General features: G+C 37.5%; 1 protein-coding gene across 2 annotated transcripts in view; it reads left to right on the forward strand.

The window, feature by feature from the left end:
- Positions 1–15,739: 15,739 nt before the first annotated feature.
- SLC8A1 (solute carrier family 8 member A1) overlaps positions 15,740–19,729 on the forward strand; it is a 488,864-nt gene continuing 484,874 nt past the window's right edge. For both annotated transcript variants that reach the window (XM_027865085.1, XM_027865087.1), the window contains exon 1: positions 15,740–15,814. The gene's annotated coding sequence lies outside the window, so the exon portion shown is untranslated. The remainder of the gene's footprint in view (positions 15,815–19,729) is intronic.

A 19,729-nucleotide genomic window follows, 5' to 3' on the forward strand; every position in this document is an offset into this window, starting at 1 on the left:
TTCCAAGTATTTTTTAACAGGAATAAGTGTTGTACTTTAGCAAAAACTTTTTCTGCATCTACTGATGTAATCATATGATTTTTGTTATTGATATAATCAATTACGTTAATAGTTTTTTCTTATGTTAAACCATCCATGCACTCCTAGTATAAATCCCATTTGATCACAATGTATAATTTTGTAATATATTGTTGAAGTATAAATAAAACCATAGCCAAGATTAGAAGGAAAGCAGAAAATGGGAGAGGGGGAATTTATAGACAGTTTCTCAGATAATGATCTCATATCTCAAATCTATAGAGAACTTGGTCAAATTTATAAGAATATGAGTCAATTCCCAATTGATAAATAATCAAAAGTTTTTCAATGAAGAAATCAAAAATATATAGTCATGTGAAAAAATTCTCTAAATCATTATTTATTAGAGAAATGCAAATTAAAACAACTTTGAGATATCATCTCACACCTATCAGATTAGATAAAATGAATGAAGGGGGGAATGACAAATGTTGGAGGGATGTAGAAAAATTGGGACATTGATACACTGTTGGTAGAATTGTGAACTGATCCAACCATTTTGGAGAGCAATCTAGAATTACGCCCAAACATATATAAAACTGTGTATACCCTTTGACCCAGCAATACTACTAATAGGTCTATTTCCCAAGGTGATCAGGGAAAAAGGAAAAGAATCTATATGTTCTAAAATATTCATAGCAGCTCTCTTTGTGGTGGCAAAGAACTAAGACTTGAGGGGATGCCCATCAATTGGGAATGACTAAAGAAGTTGTGGTAGTATGTGCTTGTGATAGAATATTATGGTGGTGTAAGAAATGATAGGCTGGTTGATTTTAGAAAAAGATGGAAAGACTTGCATGAAGTTATGAAGAGTGAAATGAGCAGAACCAACAGAACTCTGTATACAGTAATAGCAATATTGTTCTTAGAACAACGGTGAACGACTAAGTTATTTTGAGTATCATACATACTTAAATTAACTACAAAGGACCTACGAAGGGAGATATTATCCATCTCCATATAAAAAACTGATAAATAAAAGTGGGTATAGTGTTTATATATATATATATAGTTATACATATATACACTATATATACATACATATATGTGTATGGATATGTGTGTATGGATATATGTATACACAGATTTGTATAAAATAGTGACCTTCTCTAGTGTGGGCTTGGGAGGGAGGAAGGAAGAAAAAAAAATAAAAAGTGCACAACAGAAAAAAGAAAACTCAGAAGGAAGCATAGAAAAGCAGGATAGTTTTGAAAACAATGTGTAGTAATTATTACATAGCTTTTCAAGAAAAGTAAACAGTGTGAAATGGAGATTCATGATTTCATATTGAATCCTCTTTTAGTGCTATGCTGTGTAAATGAAAATGTTCTCTTTCTTTTTGTATTTAAGTTCAAAATCAATAAACAATAAAAAACAATTTTAAAAAAGTGAAGGTGAGGCAGTCTGAGGTCTGGGGCCAAGAGCAGATTTTTATTTACTAGGCTAATTGGGCTGATTTGCACTTATTAGAGTACCATTTGAGAGGATGGGGACCCTAGTGCAAGAACTCAAAAGATGAGTATATTAATTTCCCCAAGCACTGGAATCATGGATTCTAGAGGTCCATTTTGGAGGGTACTGGTCCAGATATGGAGAAACAGGGCAGCAAGTAGACACAACTACAAGTATCACTGTCTGAACTAGTTGTGGGGGGGGAGCCTGTGGCCTCGAGGCCATATGTGGCCCTCTAGGTCTTCAAGTGTGGCCCCTTGACCAAATCCAAACTTCACAGAACAAATTGAGGACCGAGAGGGCCACATGTGGCCTCAAGGCCACTGGTTCCCTACCTCTGCTGCCTTCCTCATAGCAGCTAAATCAGGCTGAGAAGTAATGGTTGTTCAGTATGCTATTGGGTATGTTTACGATGAAAACCTGAACACAAATGTAAGATAATTAAGTAGTTGTACCTCTCTTCAAAGCTTAAGTATTGATGCACTTCCCAGACACAATAATGTGCATGTCTTAAATTGAAATTTTATAGCATCACGACTCTGGTTCTTTCCTGAGTCCCATATACTTTCATATTCTCTCATTGTCTTCATCCCACAATTAAACACTTTACCATATTCTGTCATTCCTGACTTCTAAACATTCATGCCATCTCCCCAGATAGTTCTTAAACTCCCTGTGGACAGAGGTCACTCTTATATCTGGTTTCTTTCATGGAGCCTAGCCCAGATGTCTTAAACATATAATTGACTCTCAATAAATATTCCCTCACTGTGAACTTAGAAAGTAAGCTTTGAGAATTGTGCCCTTGGACGTAAAGGGGAGGGATACTAAATCAGAAGTGTGCTGGAGCCAGCTCTAACTGCCCTCTTAGAGACCACTAACATTTTCAGTGAGAATTAAAATTTTACATCTCAGAAATCAGTGCACCTTACACATCAAGACTTTCTGCATTCTTCTATTGATTATCTAGACTTTAGAAAGTAATATTGTTAATAATGCAAATTAAATCCAAAAGTGTATTGAGCATACTTTTTTTCTCCATCCAGAAAACTGGTTATTAAATATTTACCAGTGTACCACTGAGCCTAATACTAATACCTACCAAGAGGAGAACTTCACCAAATGTTAAAAACAATGATTTATTCTGGTAATGCCATTTAGTATCTCAATCCATTTAGTTAAGCATATGACTCTTAATAGGGATGATATCATTAGTATTGAGAAGGTTAATATGGATTGATACTGTTGTATCATTGGTATAGGGAGCTTCAGAGGAGGGACCTTACTCTGGAAATGGAGGTAAGAAGCCTCTCTATAACTTAGTCTTGGAGGAGTTAAGTGAGTTGCCCAAGGTCACACAGCTAAGACCTTGAAACACAACTTCAGCTGAAGTCTTTCTGACTTTGGGGTTACTACCCAGCCACTATGATCTTCTGCCTCTTGTTTATTATTATTGTTATAATTTTGTACACAAAATTGTTATTGTTACAATTATATAGCATTATACAAGAAATAGTGTGGCATGGTAGATAGAATCATGGGTGTAAAGTCAGAACATGCTGGGTTCAAATCTAACTTCTGCTACCTACCACCTGTATGACCTTGTGTAGTTCACTTAATTTTTCTGAGCTTCCACTGAGTTTCTTCATCTGTAAAGTAAAGGGTTGGATAGATAATGGTTTCTAACAGTCTTTTCTGGTTCTAAAAATGTGTTACTCTGAAGTCCCGAAATGAGTTGCATTCTGCAGTGAAAAAGGAAATTTCCAACCCAAATATTTCTAAAATTGAAAAAAAAATCACAGATATTTTTAGTATTTTTATCCATTGTACTAAAAGTTCACAATTACATAGGACTTTAAGCTTTATAAAGCTTTTTACATATATTATCACATTTGATCCTCACAAAACTCTGTAAGGTACATATATCATTACTATTCCCATTTTATATATGAGGAAACTGAGGCTCAGAGAGGAGTTATTTGAGGTCACATAGCTCACTGGGGTCAGAGGTTAAATTCTTATAACAAGTTCAACGCTTATAGTTACTGAATATGGTTCTTAAAAAAATTCTACTAAATATTCCTCTAGGTCCTCACTGGAAGAAAAATGACAGTAGGTTAAACTATGCTTTATGGGAAACTTTCATTTTGTCTATTTGTTAGTAAGAATGAATGAGAAAAGTAAAGCTTGTTGGTGTTATGGGTAGACTGTTTGGGAATCCTAGGGCGAGAAGCATGAGCTCCAGTTCTGATGGGATAAGGGAAACAGTTATAGAAGTACCAATTCTTCCAGGTGAAGATTAACATTATACCAATGACTTTCAAATACCAAAACAAAAATGGTTCTTCATACTAGCCTCCTGAGTATTATGTGCTCTCTTGAATTCAAAAGTAGAAATCATTATATTGAGTCCTACAGATGGACGGGGGGCCCACAGGCCAAAATGAACTGAGGCATTTTCCTCTTCTACCAGAAGTCTTGAAGTCAGAGGTGGAGGGGAAAGATGTAGTGCAGAATAAAGTTGTCTAATTGAGTCTAATTCCCAATAGATGCTCTGGCCAAGACTTTTTCAAGGTAGTATTAACAAATGAGTTTTTTCATAAGCCTAGTGAGAAAAAAAGGAAGGAGCTGAGCTCCAAAATTCCCTTTTTTAAGTACCATCTATGAGGTATGACCACTCAAGCTACAAGATAGCTGAGATCTTTGCCATGGAAAAGATTTTATGCCACCTTCCTGAATCTAGAAAGCATCATGTAACATGATAACTGGAGTACTGAATTTGAAGTAAAGGAAGCCTTGGTTCATAACCTGAGATAGTGAGGCATAGTGAATAAAGTCTTGGGTATAGAATCAAGGAGATCTGAATTCAAAGTCTGCTACTGGCATTAACTGTATGACACTGGACAAGTCACTTAAACACAAAGAGCCTCAATCTTTTTATCTGTAAAAATGGGGTCTCCTAGTAATACCTACCTCATAGGCTTGTTGTGAGAATTTTTTTAAAAATCACATAAACAAAATACTTTGCAAACCTTAAAGTATTATAAAAATGTGAATAATTCCTGTTATTAATGCTATCATTGTTTCAATCTCACCTCTTATATTTGCTGACTGAGGGGTCCTGAGAATCCCTTTTGTCTGCCAAGCCACAAATAAGTTGTGAACCATATAGGAGATGGGAGTTCATACCAGGAGTTTCCAAAGCTGCTAAAATCACAGATCCTTCAAATATTTTCATATCCACGTAGTTTTCTAAAGACCGTATAAAACTTTCCTTTGGGGAGAACAGATGCCAAAAATTGAAGGTATGATATCATACCTGATGAGGCCAGAGTACCAAAAAGGAGAGAACATATGCCTGAAGCTTCCTCCCCGAAGTGGTACAGGAAGGTCTGCCAGAGAGGATCCTGGGAAATATGCCAAACAGGGGAGGTTCCACTTTCTATCCTACTGAAATTCTTACCTGTAATGCCATGGGGCTGAATGCCAGGAATTTCCTTCTCAGAGAGGCCAAAACCAAAGGGAGTAATTTCCTTGTGCTTGACTAAAAAGCAGGGCACCACTTGGCACCTGGGAGCATCGCTGCAGGTCTGGTCTGCAGTGTTATACCTTTCCCCTCCCTGTACTGTGCGTGAACTTGACTAATGCTAGGAAACCAGCTGGGCTGTAAACCAGGCTCAACTACCATCCAACACATAGTGAACTGCAAATGATACCCAAGTCTTTGAATCTCTCTTGCTGACTTCTAAGGAAAGCCTTCATTACAGGACAATTTTTGTTGTTAATTGTTTTACAACAAAGTTTCGTTGTTGTTTGTAATGTTGATGCTGAGAGTCTAGGACAATGGAGCTTTAGAAACCATGAGTTTTGCTTCTAAAGGCTGGGGCTTCTCTCTTCTAAAGATCACTTCTTATCTTCCTCCCTATACCAAACTGTGAGAAACATTCATTTACCACATCTTCAGTTCTCATGAATTTTCTTTAAAACCATTTAAAAGCATTTCATTTAAAACTGCTGCTCCATTCTTTTTTTAGAGTCAACTTGGTAGCAGTTGACAAAATGCTAGGGCTGCAGTTAGGATAGACCTGAGCTCATATTTACTCTCAGTCATTTACTTGTGTGACCCTGGAAAAGTCACCTAATTTGTTTGCCTCAGTTTCCTCAACTATAAAATGAGGATAATAATAGATCTTCATATCAGATCAAATGAGATATCTGTCAAAAATGCTTACCACAGTACCTGACATATAATAGGCCTAATATTTGCTTTATTTCTACCCCCATCCACTGAACCTAGCTGTCTCTACAACAGTGGTGCCAAACTCAAATAGAAACAGATCCCTGAAAGCTACATATTGACTTAGAAAACCACAAACTTAACATTATGTTTTATAATATTTTTTATTTATTCTGTTAAACTTTTCTCAATTACGTTTTAATCTGATTTGAGCTGCACTGGAGTTTTGAGGGCAGCTTGCAGCCAGCTGGCCCCAAGTGTGATGCCTCTTTTCCAGAGCCTTGGACCTAGAGTCAAGAAGGTCAAAGTTTGAAGATTGCCTCCAGATACTTACTTGCTAAATGACCCTGGACAGGTAATTTAACCTCTGTCTGCTTCAGTTTCCTCAGTCATAAAATGAAGATATTAATAGCACTTATCCCCCAAGGTTGTTGTGATGATGAGTTAATATATTATTAAGCACATTGTATATCTTTAGAATGATATATAAATGTTAGCTATTATTACTTTTATACTAAATACCACATTCTTTCAACATGCTTTTTGTGTATCTACTATGTACAAAGCATACTGTTAAGTACTATTGGCAATATAAAAAAGTACAAAAATGTGAATGGCGCCTGCCCTCAAAAGGCTTATAATTTTGTTGGACACCCAAAATGTGTAATCTTCATAAAAATAGTTTACTCTAGAGAATGGAGATAAAGAGGATGCAGAGCATGATGCCTAGAAAAGTCCTTCAGTGGGATATTGCAATGGGTTCCCTGAGCCCATTCCTTCTTCTCTTCCATATATACTTATCTGTTTATGTTTACTAACCCCTCCACCACCAAAGTGAATGTAAGATATTTCAGGGGAGGGATAGAGTGTGATTGTTTTATCTGTTTTGTCTTCATATGTTCAGTACCTAGCAAAAAGTGGCACATATAGTAGATAGGTAAAGAATGCTTATTAGATTGTGTTGTACCTTTATGGACATCTCATTAGCTAATCCATGCCAACAGCAATCTAAACAGAAGTAGAATGTAGAGCATGAGGATTAAGGTCCTTGAGCAATTTACATTATCCATATTACTACCAGTATAACATGAAGCAGGATATAGTTTTACCAGAAGAAATCGCCTAATCTCCATTTGGCTGATGCAACAAATAAAGAATCATAGACTAAGAGTAAAGAGGAACTTAGAAATCCTATTGTCTAATCCCCTCATTTTATGGATAGGAAAATTGAGGCCTAGAGAAGTTAATGAAGCCAGGTTCTCAGATTCCAAATTCAACCAAGTTTTTATTTCACCATAGTAAATTCCCTCATTTTAGAGATTATAATTTCCCAAATTTTATAATCAAACAAAACTCCAAGAATTTGAGATTATTCCAGGAGTAACACATATCCTTTGAAGTAAAAATCTATTTTGTCCATTGGTTGGTCAATGAGTTCTGTTACATGTGAAACTATGTCATTGTGGCAAATATAGAGTCAATTGTCTTATTGCTCATCCTCATGCCCCAATTTCTCTTTCTCTTAGCTAAGTCACACAGAGGGCAGAGAACTGGAATAGGAATTGCAAAGATGTGCTTAAATCTTTCCTCAGACATTTCCTAACTGTATGACGCTGGGCAACTAACAAAATGCCTTGGTATCTTCACTTGTGAAATGGGGATGGTGATAGCATATATCTTCCAAAGCTGTTGTGAAGATAAAATGAGATAATATTTACAGTCTTCACAAACATTAAGGCATTATGTAAAAACTAACTATTGTTACTCATCACTACTATTATAATATATATTATTTTTTTTCAGTTAACAAGCATTTAGTTTCTCTCCCTCTAATACCATTACCACCTCCCCCCTGAAAAAAATAAATCCAGATCATAAAAGTTACTAAACTGTGAATACCTTTTGGCTCAGCAAAATATCATTACCAGACCTGTCTGCCAAAAAGAGCAAAGAAAGAGAGGAAATGATCCAGGTATATACCAAAGAATGCCTTGGAAGGGAGGGGCATCTCTTGATATCCTGGCATTAGTCTCAGGCCAATGGCTAATGATTCTAAGAAGAAAACTAGCATGACTGGGAGGTAAGAAATCATAAGGCAGAAGATAGTACAAGAGAAAATAAAGCAAGGGAAAATACTCATAAGAATGAGTGTTCAGGAAGAATAGAAACAGGTTAAATGCACTGGGATCCCCAGTTGGAATCAGGTGCCATAAACTAATGAAGGTCAACGAGTTTTATAGGGTTCTTCTCTGGGTCAATCATCACCAGATCTTGAAGAAAGAGGGCAGGGAGACAGAGCTGGTGTGTAAGCCAAGGATCTGGGATTGGTGCTGAATCATACTGAGGGGACTCCTAGGAAACTGGAGGTTATTTGCAAACTTTCCACTGAAATGGGACTTTTTGCCATTACTGCAGGCCTTACTTTGACAGGGTGAGTCAGGGGACTTAAGCCTCCCTTGGGGCTTCTTCATTTGGTTGGGCAGAGAGTCTAATAAAATCTTTATGTTGTAATATGATAAAAATAGCATACATGAGAGTCCTTTCTCATTATGTTTTCTCAATAAAATACTGGTAATCAGTCAATCAATAAGCATGTATTAAGTGCTTGCTATGTGCCAGGAACTATGCTAAGTGCTGGGAATGGGAAGGAAGGAAGGGGAGAAGGAAGGAAGGAGAGAAAAAAGGAAGAAAGGAAGGAAGGATGGTGCCAGGCACTATGCTAAGTGCTTTACAAATATTATATCATTTAATCTTCTTAATGATTCTGAAAGGTAGATGCCATGATTATTACTATTTTACAGTTGGGGACACTGAGGCAGACAGATCAAATTACTTTCCCAGGGCCACAAAGCAATTAAGTATGTCTGAAGTTGGATCTGAATCCATGTCCTCCTGATGCCAGGCCCAGCATTTTTGTCTTCTGTGCTACCAAAAAAAAAAGAGGCAAAAATAAGGTCTCTCTCCTCGTGGAGCTCTCTCATTCTAATAAAAGCATTTTGTCCTCATCTCCTCTAAGTGTGTTAACACTACTCCCACCTCCTATCCCCAACACACACCTGATGTTAAAAGTTTTTGTATGCTAAAGATGACTGGGGAGTGAAACAATTCATCAAATTTGTTTGTAACTCCATCTGGCAATTTAGCACTGACAATGAGACACATTAATCATTTGAGTTCTGAGGTTTAACTTCAAGCAAATAAGCAACAAGTTCTGCATTTGGATAAAGAAGAAATCTAGGGTACTTAATTGAGCGGAAGTGATTTGGCCAATGTCACACATCCCAGCAGTGGTGGGATAGGCCTGGCATCTGTAGATATCTTTTGCTTTTTGTTTGAATGCAAAGACTGACCATTCATAATAACTTTTATTCTAGACTGATCTTCATTAAATCTCATTGGGAGTAATCAAGTGTGGCTCCCCGAGGCACAAATTGTGGTGAGACCAAGTTTTTGTAGGCTGCCTCCCTTGAGACGTCACAAAAAAATCAGTGGGCTGACCTTCAGGGTTTTGGTAAAGATCCACACCCCACCCCTACCCTGGGACAGTCAACCCAGACAGAGAAAGGTTAAGAGAACCTGCCTTCTTGCAGGTAGCAATGGTGTATTCTCATTTTTGTTAGATATTACAAATATGTCAATACTTGAAAGATTTCCATAGAGGTGGAAAACTTTTTTCAGCAATATATATTACTAAGCCTCTTTGGCTTAGATGTATGTTAAGAGTTGCTTTGGCTGGAAAAATCAGCACCCCAAAGTCAGTCAAAAGATAATATTCTCTGAACTTAGCTAGGCTGCTCCTCAGACACTCAATCACTAGGCCTGTGCTCAAAACCATTCCAGCTTGGTGGGATTTACAAAACATAGTTTTAATTTCCAAATGCCTGAGGGCTGAGAGGGAGAGGAAGACAGTTCTCTTAGTAGATCTCCATCTCCTTTCCTCCTAGTTTCCCAAGGTACCCACTAACATTTTCCCCTGCACAGATATAAAATACTCACTAAATGATGTCATCCAATATAATTGATAAGCATATTCAGGGAGGACTAGCACCTCTGATGTGAGGGCCTGCAGAGCGCTTTTCAGAGCTGCTCATCTACCTTTGACATCCACCTGGCACCCAATTCTCACCTATGGCTCCAAGAAGCTATAGTATGTGCAGTTGCCACACTCCATCTCAGCAGATGGGCTAAACCAGGTTGAAAGCAACCGCAAACCTGTGGGTGAGTTGGGGGATGTCTACCCCAAGCATGTGAAGACTTCTTCCAGTGGAAGGGGTATGTGAGAGCAATTTGTTCCAATAGGCCATGAAAGCAGCAGAAGCAGGCACTGCAAAGAACTGAGAGCTTGATCAGACATTGAAGACACCAAGGTCATCCACTGCGTCCTTGGCCATCACCAATCATCATGATTTTTGTCTTGTCATTGGACTTCAAAAACTCTGGAAGAGAGAGTGAGACTGACAACTTTGAGCAACTCTGTCTCACTTAAATCAAATTCACAGGGAAGTAAAGACATAACCCATCAAGCAGCTTCCATAGGCTGAGATTTGTATACATTACTTAAAGTTTGCTGAATTTTCCTTAAGAATGTTAATCATAATCACCAACTTTTTATATAGCACTTAAGTTTTCAAAACACTTTACATATATTATCACTTTGATTCTCAAAAACAACACTGTGAAGTAGGTGCTGTTATCATTCCAATTTTACAGATGAGGAAATTAAGAAACTGTCCAGTCACACAGCTAAGTATCTGAAGAAGGATTTGAACTCAGGTCTTACTGACTCCAAGTTTAGGGTTCTTTCAAATATGCCACTAGGTTGCCTCATATTCCAAAGCATCCAGTCCATGAGCTGCTAAGGACTCCTTGCCAGATCCCTGCTAAGTACCTGCCCTCATTTCCCCCATGAGATCCTATCTTTAATTCATGCAAACTACAATCTTTAGTCTTTGCCAACTATAGCTATAGGCAGATGCCAACTAACCAAGACGCTGTGTTCCAAATTTTGGTTTTTAAGGTGGAATACATTTTCCCATTTACAAGGGGAAAGAATGTTTTATACAAGCCCCTAACATTTATTATCTGTATGACCTTAGCTATCAGAATCTCAGTTTCCTCATCTGTAAAGTAAGATTGATTAACTTCTGAGGGGCCATCTATCCCTAAATCCTATGATCCTATATTTAGGTTATCAGACCAAGCCCCTAAATCCTTATCTATTCCATGATAAACTGTACTAATATCAGTCTACAACCATATGTAATAATGTCTCTCTGGACAATGGCATTCAGGATCACAATTCAGAAAGCCAGGGACAAATCAGCCCACCTGCACTGGAACAACAGTTATTATCTCAACTCAAAACAAAACAAGACAGGGGTTTGAGATAGAGGCTTCAACAGGACTCAAGACAGAAGGTGAAGGTTCAGAAGTAAGGCTATAGAAGGGGGGATTGGGGAGCCAGAGCTTTATATTAGGATTCTCTTTTATAGTCTTGGTCCCTTTCTGTTTTCTTGGTTCTTATTTTGGCGGGGGGCAATTGGGGTTAAGTGACTTGCCCAGGGTCACACAGCTAGTAAGTATCAAGTGTTTGGTCTAAGGCTGGATTTGAACTCAGGTCCTCCTGACTTCAGGGCTGGTGCTCTATCCACTGAGGCATCTAGCTGCCCCCAATTCCCTTGGTTCTTAGCTTGGTCACTGTCCTTTTCTTCTTGAGACTCCAAAGATTAGCTCATCTTCCCATTACCATCACCCATTGTTTATGTCTGAGATTTCTCCTCTTCTCAGAAACTCTCTGGAAGAGAATAAGGCCACAAACATACACAGAGCCTTGGAGAGTTGCTCCCCAAGGGTGTATACTGCTAGTGGTAAGAAAAACAGGCAAGAATTTAAAAGCTTTCCTACTCTTACTCCTTCTGCATTGTATATTAAAACTAGGTTCAAATGAGAATTCAGAGCATGAGGGTGAGGGAGTGTTGTTGGGAGTGTTGTTAGGATTGTTGTAACAGACAACAGCCTTGAAAGGAAGGAAAAAAAAAAACACTCATGCATTATCAATAAAGGAAAGAGTCCTATAGCAATTGGTTCTTCCTAGGTGAACTCAGTGAATTTAGAATAAAAAAGATGAAAATAATTGAATATTTGTAAGTGAAGAACCCTCTGTAATTAAGGGAAAAACTCATATTAACTCCATTCATAGGTTGCTAGAATTAAAAAGCTGAAAGGACTCTCAGATTACTTGGTCTAGCACTCTCATGTTATAGGTGAGAAAACTGAAGCCTAGAGAGATGGACTTGTCCAAGGTCATGCAGATAGTAAAAAACAAAACTGAAATTAAATATTAGACCTCCTGACTTTCAGTATAGGACTCTTTTCAAAACATTTTGCTAACTATTCCTCTTCCCATTACTCCACTAAAAAAAAATAGCCATCATTCTTCAAATTCCAGATAGGGTCCTTATTTTAGCATCTCCATGAAACTTTCTTTTTTTTAAAAATCCACTTAATAGTATTTTTAATTACATATAAAGATAGTTTTCAACATTCCTTTTTATAAGATTTTGAGTTCCAAATTTTTCTCCTTGCCCTTTCTCTTCCTTTGCTTTCCTTCCCTTCCCCCTCCCCCAAAATAGCAAATAATCTAATATAGGTTATACATATACAATCACACTAAACATATTTCCTCATTAGTCATGTTTTGAAAGAAGAATCAGAACAAAAGAAAAAAAAACACAAGAAAGAAAAAAACAAAAAAAGTGAAAATAGTATACTTTGATCTGGATTCAGACTCCATAGTTCTTTCACTGGATGTGGATAGCATTTTCCAACATGAGCCTTTCGGAATTGTCTCTGGATCATTGTATTGCTGAGAAGATCTAAGTCTATCATAGTTGATCATTGTACAATGTTGCTGTTATTGTGTATAATGTTCTCCTGTTTCTTCTCACTTCACCCATGTGCTGGTTCTGCTCACTTCACATCAGTTCATGTCTTTCCAGGTTTTTCTAAAATCTGCCTGCTCATCATGTCTTAATAGCATAGTAATATTCTATTACAATCATATACCACAACTTTTTCAACCATTCCCCGATTGATGGGCATTCCATCAATTTCCAATTCTTTACCACCACAAAAAGGCTGCTATAAATATGTTTGTATGTGTGGGTCCTTTTCCCTTTTTTATGATCTCTGGGACACAGACCTAGTAGTGGTATTGCTGAGTCAGAGTATACACAGTTTTATAGCCCTTTAGGCATAGCTCCAAATCACTCTCCAGAATGATTGGATCAGTTCACAACTATACCAACAATGCATTAGTGTTTCAATTGTCCCACATCTTCTACAATATTTATCATTTTCCTTTTCTGTCATATTAGACAATCTGATAGGCTTGATGTGGTACCTCAGAGTTGTTTTTATTTGCATTTCTCTAATCAATAGCAATTTAGAGCATTTTTTCATATGACTAAAGATAGCTTTAATTTTGTTATCTGAAAACTGTCTGTTTTTATCCTTTGACCATTTATCAATTGGGGAATGACTTGTATTCTTATACATTTAACTCTGTATTTTGGAAATCAGACCTTTATCAGAAACACTAGCTGTAAAAATTATTTCCCAGCTTTCTGCTTTCCTTCTAATCTTGGTTACCTTGGTTTTGTTTCTCCATGAAGCTTTTAAGGGCAGCTGAGCGACACAGAGGAAAGAGCACTGGGGTTGGAATCAGGAAGATTCATCTTCATGAGTTCCAATCCAGCCTCAGACACTCACTAGCTGTGTGACCCCGGGCAAGTCACTTAACCTTGTTTGTCTCAGTTTCCTCATCTGTAAAATGAGCTGGAGAAGGAAATGACAAACCACTCCAGTACCTTCACCAAGAAAGCCCCAAATGGCATCATGAAGAGTCTAAAAGAACACAACAACAACATGAAGCTTTTCCATTTTATGGTGTGATTAAAAAGTACAGCTAGTCTGAAGTCGGAGTACCTTTGATGCCCCTTCTGTCACTAACAACCTTTGGCAAATTGCTTAATCTTTCTGAGCCTCAGTTTTCTGATTTGTAAAGTGAGGCAGCTGGATTAGATGGCCTCTAAGGTCCTTTCCAGCTCTAAATCTATGAGCCAGTGGGTACTTGAACCTTTGCTACCTCAACTTTCTCTGAATCTTACAGCAGACCTTCACTCAATGAACCTTATAACAAAGCCATGAAACTTCCCTACTGCAATAGCTCCCCCTTTCCTCTACAGTCAAATATAAAATCCTTTGTTTGACATTTAAAGTTTTTCACAATCTGATCTCTTCCTAACTTTCCAGGCTTCTTACATATCACTTCTCTCCACATACTCTATAATTCAGATAAACAGATCTTTTGTTGTTCAGTAATTTCAGTAGAGTTCAAGTCTCTATGACCCCATTTGGGGTTTTCTTGGCAAAGATACTGGAGTGGCTTGTCATTTTCTTCTTCAGCTTGTTTTACAGATGAGGAAACTGAGGCAGAGTTAAGTGACTCACCCAGGGTCACACAACTACTAGTATCTGAGACCAGATTTGAACTCAGGAAAATGAGTCTTTCTGACTTCAGGCCTGGCACTATATCCATTGTGCCATCTAGCTGCCCAAGTTCTCCTCACTGTTCTTCCTATTTGACTCTCCATCTTTTAAATATTTTAAGGGGAAGAGGAAGAATGAATAAACTTTTATGTAGCATCTAATATGTGCCACACTGTGTCAAGCACTTTTTATAAATATCTCACTTAATTCTCATAACAACCCTTGAAGGTAGATGTCATTATCCCCATTTTACAATTGAGGAAACTGAGGCAAACAGCAGTTTGACTTGCCCATGGTCACACAGCTAGTAGGAGTCTGAGGACAGATTTCATCTTAGGTGTTCTTGACTCTTGGTCCACTACTCTAATCCACTGCACCAGCAGCTTTCTTAAATATACTCACCTCCAACTTCCTCATCTCCTCATCGTAGAATACCTTGTTCCCTTCAAAACTAGTCAAACATCATCTTCTATATGAAGTATTTCCTGATCAACACCTCTAGCTCAAAAAATTACCTTGTATTTATTTTATCTTTTGTGTATACTTGTTTTTTGACATGTTTTCTCCCCCATAACCCAACACTTAGCATAGTGCTGGCCACATAGTAGGACATTAATAATTTTTTGTTGATTTATAATAAACATTTGTTCAGTTTGTACAATTATAACTGTTGCAAATAAAACAGATAAAAATCATATTAATTTTATTTGGGGAGAGTGTTACTCTTTCCTTTCTCCTCTCATGAAGTTTTGTGATAAATGTCGTTAGTGATTAAATAAAATCATTCAAAATCCATGTAATTCTAAAAACATTTTCCCCACAACTGCATGGAAAAATCAAGAATAACGAAGTTATGTATCAAATGTAAAAAGAACTCCTATCACAAGATCACAGGTTTAAAACTGGAAGGGACTTTGAGGTCATCTAATTCAACTTCCTCATTTTACAGATGAAGAAACTGAGGCCCAGAGAGGTCAAGTGACTTGTTCAAGGTTATATAGGTAGCAAGTCAAAAAGCCAGCAGTCGAACTCAGGTTCTCTGCATACAAATTGAGTATCATTTCCACTTCATCATCTCAAGTTAATTCAAAAAAGTCACCATGGCAGGATACCAGGGTGAGAAATGGGCTAAGCCAAAGGTGCATGTGTGCATAAATACATATACATGCATGTATATGTGTAGGCTACATATGTAAATTTATATGCACACAAGCTTATACAGCAATATGTTACCATTCATGTGTTGGCTGAAGCTAGACTGCCAGATAACTCCTTTTCGACAGCTTGGAGTTACTGTTGGGAACAGACCCATGTATGGAAGCGAAAGCAGAAAAGTACAGATAAGCCGAGATCCAGCTATGCAAACCATGTTTAGAGACACTTAAAGGACAAGCATCCCAGGTCCCTTCTTGCTGGTAAATTTAGAGAAGCTCTTCTACTGAGTCTCTTTTTTTTTTTCTATCTAGCCCAAGGCTGAGCTGCAGAGATAGGACAGAGGTAAGTGAATGCATTGTTTACATATTTGTTACTAAAACTTGTTTAATGGTCGTTTTCTGTGATTCTCCATTCTTCCCTCTCCCCTCCCTCCCCTTCCTCCCCTAAGGAAGGCTGCCAGTAAGTATTTTGAAATGACAAAGATTGGAGTCCTTTATAATACTGTGGAGAAATAGCAGCTAGGATTGACAGGCAAAGTGACCGAAAAAAAATGGTGCCAAATCATCCTCTTTAGTCCTGGGTTACTTACCATTTGGAGCCTGGAACTGGTTGATATGAATCTCTTCACATTCGTTGGGTCTTTTGGAAGGAATTGATAGTTTCCTTAGGGTTCTGTGCACATTCTCTCTGTTTTCTTTTGGGTGGGGTGCACCAGGTCTCTATATCTCTCACATCGCTCCTGCCTTCCCTACAGAAGCTTTTCTTCCCTCTCTAACACGTTTGGCTATTGCTTAATTGGACATAGGAAGAGCTGCTGGTAAATGACATTTTTTTTTTGGCAGCTGAAATCATTTTCAAAGTGGCTTTCTGTAGATCTGAGGTTGATTACATCCTGTTCAAAGATTCTTGGGCTGCTTTTTCAGACGTAGTATTGCGAAAGTTGCAATTGCTGAAGCCAGCTGTGTGCACTGGCCTTCTCTCAACTGCATTCCTCCCAATTGAATGTTTTCAGGAAGAAAAGAAATAGAGAAGAAAATATCCCTGGGATTTTATTTATTTTGTAATTAGTGATGTTACAAAGGTGGCTTTCATGGCTGAATGCAGAAACGATTATATTTATTAAAGGCTCTAAGTGGAATCCCCACAGATCTGTATCCTCAATAATGCATTGTCTACAACGTTGTGTTGTCTAGATTCACTAGGGTGCTTCAGCTAATTTACATATGTCAGTTCTAAGATTAGCCCTTCAGATATGATGTCTGGATTGTGAAACCGTTTTTAAAAGTATTGAAACCTGTAAAGGCCTATATAACTCTCATCAAAGTCAAGGGGGGGAAATGTAGATGATTGAATATATGCTTTGTTTTTTTTTTGTCAAGGATTGTTGAAATAATATTTTTGCAAGGAGAATAAATTCAAAGATTTACATTATGGGGGAAATATTTCTGTGATTGAAATAAAATTTGAGCAAACTCTTATAATTGTTCATTTATAATCAGATAGCAGGGCTTGTGAGGAAATAAAAATAAATTGAGGGTAACTTTTCTTCCTTGACCTCAACAATTAGTAATGGGAATGTTTGTAAACCACTGTTGGGAAGGAAAGAAAACCAATGTGAAACATTATTTTAAAAGATATCCATTGAATGTATTATATAGCTTCAAAAATAAAATTACTTTTGGCCAAACTCATGATGGATAAATCTTCCAAAATAGTGGGTATCTTTAATGCAAGCTTACAGCAAAGAGAGTTGTGGCATGGAAAAGTTAGATGGCATTGCAGTTCTATTAAAGATATAAAAATGAATCATCTTTATTAAGATACAATTATATTTATAATTGTAACACTAATGGATGATATTTTCACAGCCTGATTGTTATTTTAAACCAACAAGCCATTTTATTTTATTTAGATCTTTTCTACATGGACACACATTCCAGCTCACCCTTTCTGCATCTCTGAGATCTGCTATTTTTTTTTCATTTAAAAATACTAATCTTTTATGCTCGTGAAAAAAAGAATAAACTATGCATCCTTTTTTTAAACTAACAGTGACAAGCTGTCATAACTTTAGCTAAAGTGGAACAGGCCTACAAAAGGATGGTTTGAAAATACTTAATTAAACACTCCATACCAGCCAACTTTCCAAAAGGAACAGCACAGCGGGAACCTTTGCAATTTTCAATATGGAAAAGGCTCGTAGAAACGTTGCCGTTGGTATTCGGGAACAGATGCAATGCATAGATGACATCATCTGCTGCTCTAGCCTTTGCTTACTGCCAAATGCATTTCAAGTGTGCTCTCAACATGGAGAACGTCTGCTCCCAGTTTTTCTTTAGGAAAGAGTAAAACTTCAGGAAGGGGATGTAAGTAGTACAGATTGGCATACTGCTTTTTATAACTCAAACATTTAAGGAAGAAAACTCCTGACAAATATCATTCTGTCTTCTCGGTCTTTCTACTCCAAACTCCTTTAGCATTCACTAATGATCATGTTCATGTACCAAGAATATTAGCCAGGTAGCTCTGACCATGTCCCTCACTTGTAGTGGATCTATTGCTTCTAGGATGAAATATAAACTCTTCTGTTTGGCAGTGGAAGCTTTTCACAATGTGTTCCAGCCTACTTTTCCAGGTTTATTTCACATTAGTTCATGAATTCTGCTTTCCAATCCAACTGGCCTACTGTTTCCTGTACACGGCATATCACTCCCATCTCTGAGCCTTTGCACTGGCTATCCTTTATACCTAGAATGTGCTTCTACCTCATATATCCCTCAAAAATTCCTACCTTCCCTCAAGGCTAGGCTCATGTTCCTTCCTATTACATGTGGCCTTTCTGTTTTCCCTCAGTTGTTATTCCTTTCCAAGCCTCTTCATATTAATTTATATTTAGTATCGATGTATCTATCCATCCATCCATCTATCTATCTATCCATCTATCTATCTACTCTATCTATATCTATTTGTATCAACTGATCTACGTACTTGTTTGCCCTACCTCGGTAAGATAAAAGCTCTTTGTGAGCAATGACTTCTCTTTTTATCTATGTGTCTATAGTACCTAGTATAATGTCTGGCAAGTTGTATATGCTTAATAAATTCTTGTTGAATTAATGAATGTATCATCTTTTTAGAAAAGAAATGACGGCATTGAGAGCCCACTGTAAAAAAAAAGAAAGAAACAGAACCTTGAAGAAATATTCTTTGATTCTTGAAACAAACTCAAGAGGTTAAAAAGTTAAAAATGGCTCCAAAAGGTCTTCCACTTTATGGGCATAATCAGCCTAAATTAGTTATCAGGTCACATGTTTTCAGTCCCCTGGGAAAGGGAGTCTTTTTCCATGATGACTACCCTCATTTGGGTATTGACCTCCTGGACATAATAGAATATTGTTTTCTGTAGAAAGGGGAACTCTAGGCTTTCAGGGTTGGGAATTGAAGGGATTAAATAAGTTGTCCCTAAGATAGAAGAAAATAACTTCTATTTTTCTTCTATTGGTAGAGCAATAATTTTGTCTCCACACATAGTTGTATAGCAAAGTAAAACAAAAGAACAAAAATAGAGGTCATTGCTCTACCTGGCTTCCATCTTGTTCCAAGTTCATTCGAAGGCAACCATGGATGTTATGGGTGTTGTAAGAAACCCAGTCTTCCCTAATTCCACACTGGCCTTCTTCAAGTTTGCTAAGGGGAGTCTTCTAGATGAAAGCATGTGGAATAATTACCAGGGTATACTCAGGGGTTGAAAAGAATTTTCTAATCCAAAAGCAGAAAAGAAAATAGAATCATCAATCAGCATAATTGTTGGTCTTGCTTCTAAACGTGAATATATTTTGGAGCCTTGAGAAGCTTAAGGAAAATAAAAATTATTGGGTTAATTGAAAGGTAGTGTTTTTAGCCAGGTGTGGTCACTCACACCTATAATCACCTATGATCACTCTTGTACCAGGGTGTTAAAGTTGATGGATCACCTGAGTTCAGAAGGTCTGAGCTTCTGTAAGACTGAAGTCAATCATATAGGGGCAGCTAGGTGGCACAGTGGATAGAGAGCACCAGCCCTGGATTCAGGAGGACCTGAGTTCAAATCTGGCCTCAGACACATAACACTTACTGGCTGTGTGACCCTGGGCAAGCCACTTAACCCCATTGCCTAGCCAAAATAAATATATAAAAATAAGATCAATCATATATCCACACTACATCCAGCACCAATATGCTGAGCCCTAGGAGCAGAGGGGTATTAGGTTGCCTAAG

The sequence above is a fragment of the Vombatus ursinus genome, unplaced genomic scaffold (genome assembly GCF_900497805.2).
Source record: "Vombatus ursinus unplaced genomic scaffold, bare-nosed wombat genome assembly UNPS02014778.1, whole genome shotgun sequence".
In the NCBI taxonomy this organism is placed as follows: domain Eukaryota; kingdom Metazoa; phylum Chordata; class Mammalia; order Diprotodontia; family Vombatidae; genus Vombatus; species Vombatus ursinus.